Below are 6,000 nucleotides of genomic sequence, written 5' to 3'. Positions count from 1 at the left end.
CATTTCTACACACAAGGGTGGTAGAAGTTTAGAATTCTCCTACACAAATGGCAATTGGTGCTAAATTAATTGGGTTGATTTTACAACTGACAGTAGTAGATTTTTGTTAGCCTAAGTATCAAGTGATATGGGGAATGGCAGGCACATGGAATTCAGCCATGATCTCATTGAATGGTGAAACAGGCTCTCGGGGCTAAGCGGTGTACTCCTGTTCCTAGTGACTCGCTACCATAACTGTAATAGTGCTCAAAACAATTTTTTTTTTCTGATTCTTGCCGGGTGGAAGGGAATCATGTCCTATTTTGGTGTGAGACGATGCTCTGTAACTATGGGCAAAATTTTACGGCAGCGGGATTTTACGTTCTCGCCGAAGCCAATGAGGTTTAGAATGTCTCGCCGCATTTTATGGCCCCGTCCCCGCCGAAATGGGGCCGTAAAATTCTGCCCTGTAAGTGACTCATTGCTAAAACCTCATATTTATGATCTGTCCAAGGTTTACTGTCATAGTAACAGCTGCACATCTGTTCTGGGGATTCTCTGTCTTGCTGTTGTGCTCCCCATGTATAACTAAATATTAGTGCACAACAAATCCAAAGGGACAAACTCACCTCTTCTGATTTCCACATGATCTTTTATGACTTTACTTTTTATCTTAGACCTTCCTTGATTTTCTCAGATGAACTCTTACGAAAATCTATCTGTCCATCTATCCTTCTCCACCAGGAAGATACCGTACTACACTGCTTACTTTAATAACCGGTGCTGAACAAAAAGTGATATTAAATATGTTCATGTTTTTTGTACCTTCATTTTATCACTGGAAAGGCTGGAAATATATAGCATTTCAGTACCATTGCAACAAAGTTTTATTATCACTGGCTATATTGTTGGTGCAATAAGGAAACATTTCATAAAATCATAGCATCATAGAATGGATGCAGCACAGAAGCAGTCCATTTGGCCCGTGATATCCATACCAGCTCTCTATACAAGACGAACACACCTAGTCCCACTCTCCCAACTTTTCCCTGTAGCCCAGCAATTTGTTTCTCTTCAGATAATTATACAACTCCCTTTGAAGACCTTGATTGAATCTGCCTCCACCCCAACTCATGCATTTCAGATCCTAATCACTCAGTGCATAAAAAAGCTGTTCCTTATGTCGCCATTGCTTCTTTTGCTAATCATCTTAAATAGGTGTCCTCCCATTCTCAATTCTTCTCCAAATGGGAACAGCTTCTCGCTATCTATTCTGTCCAGACCCTTCATGATTTTGAACTCTTCTGTCAAATCTCTTAATATTTTCTTCTCCAAGGAGAACAGCCCCAGCTTCTCCAATTTATCTATGTCACTGAAGTTCCTCATCCCGGGAACCATTCTTGTGAATCTTTTCTGCACCCTTTCTAAGGCCTTTACATCCTACCTAAATTGGGGTGCCCAGATAGGGACTGAATACCCCAATTGAGGCCAAACCAGTCTTTTATACATGTTTATCATAACTTCCTTGCTTTTGTATTATATCCCCTTACATATAACACCAGTTTTAACTGCTTTCTCAACCTGCATTCAATGATGTATGCACATATACACCCAGGTTATGGAAATTGTTAAGAAAGGAAATAAATTGCAAGTAATTAATAAGTTGCTCAGAATACTCTAAGTCTGTTTTTATTTTCTGTTGTGACTTAGGTAATAGCTTTTGTTGCATATTTCAGATTATTAAGCATATTATCTTGCAAGGTTTAAGGTACTGGTATTAAATTGTTTTGGCAGAATTTTCTCTTTGGCGTGCGGGGGCAGACATCGTACACCGACGCATAAAATGACGCGCGATGACATTGGGCGTGCAGGCTGATGTCACCGTGTGTCATTCCGATCGTCCATTCGGCGGACGCATGCCTGCTGAACTGTCAAAGGCCCGTTGAAGCCTTAATAAACCAATTGACTTAATTGACAGGGCTGCCTGTCCAACCTTAAAGTTGACGGGCAGGCGAAGAGCCCAAGCGGCCTTCGCATTTTTCATGAAACTCATCCACGGGCAGGTTGAGGTTTCATGAAGGTTTTGTTAAATTGATAACTTTTCTACACATTTCATAAACATGTCCCAGCTCATGTGACACTGTCATTTCAAACTTTCTTTATTTTAAAGTTTCAAATTTAAGTTGATCTCCCTGAGGCAGCTCCATGCTTCAGGGAGATTTCTGTGCTCTTTTGCGCGCATGAGCGCGAAAGAGTGCAGGCCCCGACTCTCCATCCTCCCCCTGCCCGCACAGGTAGCGCTGAGTGCTACCGGGCACGCGTCACGCTGGGTGGGCCTGAGTTGGCCCGCCCACTTAAAATGGCGGTGCGGAGCCGACCGGCCCATCCGACAGGCAGCAGGTTCTGCCCTTTATGCTATAATATTGTGCATAGGAGGCTGGAAAATCCTTAGCGAAAATAAGTTGACTCTTTTTTGTAATTTAAATTCTAAAAACATTCTGGACACTCTGTAATTTTTGCTTTGCCAGAGCTTCCTTAACCCTTTCCACATTCAACACTCTCCCCGAACTGAAAGAACACTCAGGTACCCTGCCTTCTGGCTTCTGGCTGCTGAGAGGGATATAAGAGAAAACAAAGTGAGCATTCCTCCCTGCGGGCAAACATTTTATCCCCATTAAATCAATATGTCCAAAAGGTTGCACAGTTCCGAATGGTAAATGCATGGGAGAATCACCAGATAATAAATGCTTGGGAAAGAATAGGGCGATAAATACATGAGAAATTGAAAGGTGGCAGATCTTTGAGGAAAGCAAGCTGTTAAATTCATGAAGAATCATGAGGTGCTAAATGCATGGGAACCATATGGTGGTAAAAGTGCAGGGCCTCATGGGGTGATAAACATATGGAGAATCTTAAGGTGAATTACATGGGGAATAATAAGGTTTTATATGCACCGGGAATCATAAGGTGATAAATGCATGTTGAATCATAAGGCTGTAACTGTTTGGAGACTCACAGGATGATAACATATGTGGAATCATAAAGTGAAAATAGACACAGAATATCAAAATGCATCAGGAATCATAAGGGCATAAATTCACTTGAGTAAGTACCAAGGGCTGAGTGGGCTGGTGGACAGGGAGGTTGGGTTCCGATTGCAGCCAGCAATGGCCATCAGCAGTCCTGTGTAACCGAGTGGAAAACTTCTAATTAGGCTAGAGTGCCCGATGATGTGTCCTGAGCGGAGCAGGCCCGATGCCTACACCACTCATCACACACCAATTTAGTAAAGAGACCTAAAACAAAACAAACATTAAACCCTTCATTCACATATGCAATGGACCGAGTGCCTAGTTTAGCTGGCTACCATGGATGCCTGAAAAACAGCCCAACCTACTTTCAGGTCATTTTTGGGCAACTTTATGCACAGGATGCTGACTCCATTGAATCGCATTGCACCTATTTTACACCTGTAACACGGGAACAACAACATGCAAATAACATCCATTAGGGGAATAAGCATACGGAAAATCAGAAGATCTTATAAGCAAATCTGTCATATGTGGCGTGTAAAATTTCACCTGCCGACAATTTTTCACATCTAGATTTTGTGAGACAAAGGAAAGTAAACAGCTTTGAAAGCAAACCAATATTTTCAGTAATGCCATCAATAAAAGTTAGCACCTGTTCAGTGTTGGATGACTTCTGTCCATCCCTCAGTGGAAGGGTTGTCATGAAATGGAGGCAATGGCCTATTCTTAAAGAGTTGTTCTAACTTCTAAAGTGGCTTCGGTGATTTTTGGAAAGATCTGAATTTTCTGGTCAGCAGTCTGATGCATTTTCAGTCCTTAACATCTGGTTCTGATGACATGGATGCTAATGGTGCAGCATTCACTCAAATACCATTAGAAATTCTATATTAATCGCCCCCATTGTTTGGTTGTAATGATGGTAAACAGACAACAGTCGCCATTATTGCTTTATAAAATTGGCAGCAACTTCTGGTGTTCTGCACCTATGTACTTGAACGTGAAAATCCAGATGTTGCTGTCAGTGTTTCCCCACTTCTCCACAAGGTGTGCTATTGAAGTCCTCGCAGTCTTAGAAATCTCTTGATCTGACAGGAACTTCCACTTTCTACATTGGTCAGGGTCATTGTAAAAAGGACTCAATTTTTGAAAAGTTGAGCCAAAGTTTTGACAATTAGGAATGAAAACTGCGTAATAGGGATACTAGTCCGAACTGGTTTTGTGTTACCTTAAAATGGAACACCAGTAAAAACTGGGAAATAAGAGCACAGGCCCAAACTGCTTTTCCCTATTGGGAGTCGTGTCTGTCCAGGATCGTCTCTGCTGACACTTCGAAAGTTGTTGGTTTGCATGACACTGGCAAGCAGATTCATGACCCTAACAATCCACCCAGGGTGCTCTTCTTACGCTACAAATCACATACTGCAACAGGAAAATGAACTTCCTTGAAAGTAGTCACATTTAAATAAATTTGAAAAAGGAAACCTTTCTTCCTGGATGCAGGCCACAATCTCAGAGCTAACATAAGCTGATGGCTCAGGTTATTGAAGATGGGTTCTCAGCCTGAGAGGTTGGGACTCAGGAACTCCCAACATACTCAGCCTTGTTCCTGTTGCAACTGGTCTTTTAAGGGATAGATTCAAGCCTTACCACTTAAAGGCCTCCCAAAATCTTAATTGTTAGGCCTGGACCCCAATGCACTGCATCCCAGCCTCATTTATGACCATTTTGTTGCAATTCTGTCTGATTTGTTTGAAATGTGTCAGAACAAAGGCAGATTTTCAATAAAATCAAGAATATTTGTGTAAAATTATTAAACTTCTTTGAACAAAGTGGTATTGTCAGGGAGTTTTCATATAGGCTGTCTGCCTGTAGACTCCACAGAGCAAAGCTATTGCATTATTCACCTCAGCATACTCACACGGCAATTTAAAATAAAACTCACACATTTTGAACACATACATTTTTCATTCTTTTGTTCACTGAAGACACAAGCAGCATTATGACAAGCTGTTTTACAACTTATGGTGTCAACAGTGTCTGTCTCAGCAAATATTGAACTGATTTTATCTTTTGCAAAACATAATATATATATGCATATATGCATATCTAATACAGTAGGTAGAGCTGGCTCTTAATTAATATCGCTTACTCCAAGAAGCCTAGATAGCTTGATAGAATAATTGAGTTCATAATATGTGCATCTAATCTAACATTTAGAAATTACTGTTACGGTTAAATAGGACAAGAAAATGATTTAGTAATTACTACAAATCATAATAGCCCTTCTAGCAATTCCAACAAATTGAATCAAAAAAATCAGAGTTACATGCGCTTCTCCGCAATTCTGCCTAAAATCGGATGAGATAGCAGCAGAAAATAATTTCCACCAAACCCTGCTCTACCCAACTGCCACATGTAAATCCTGCTCGAGAGATGATGCCCAGGTCTGCAATAGACTTACCGCCTCCTTTTTTCACTTTCCAGGGCTATTATGGGGAAGTGTCAAGAGCCCTCTGAAGGTGAGGGCAATTTCTCTGAGGATATTCGATTGAGGGACAGGCCCTTGCATTGACCTTGACTCCCTCCATTCTGGATGTCACTTGATTTGTTGGCCTTTGTCTCTGTTGAAACCTACAGAGTTTCAGTGTTTGGGCTGCTTCTGCCCTCTTTAACTTCTGGTACTGTATCAGCAGTTCTGCTTTAGCACTGCAGGGATTTTGTCAACAGGAAATGGGAGACTCTATATCAGTGGTGTGAATCCTGATGGACCCAGCGCAGTTACCAGCTGAACCCTAATCCAGGGTAATGACTTGAACTTTTATCAAGGGCATGGGATGGAATGCAGATCAGGTAATGAGGCAGCAAAAGGCCTCCCCTATTCTCCACATTGGGCCAGCATCCAAACATTCTCTCGCCTCTTTGCGCTTTCCCTGGAAGTAGACATACAGTTGTGATGGTCACCTGCCTGCCATCAGTGGGAATCCATTAA

The sequence above is a fragment of the Cetorhinus maximus genome, chromosome 4 (assembly GCF_964194155.1).
Source record: "Cetorhinus maximus chromosome 4, sCetMax3.hap1.1, whole genome shotgun sequence".
Classification (NCBI taxonomy): Eukaryota; Metazoa; Chordata; class Chondrichthyes; order Lamniformes; family Cetorhinidae; genus Cetorhinus; species Cetorhinus maximus.
Note: the sequence above shows the minus strand (reverse complement) of the source record.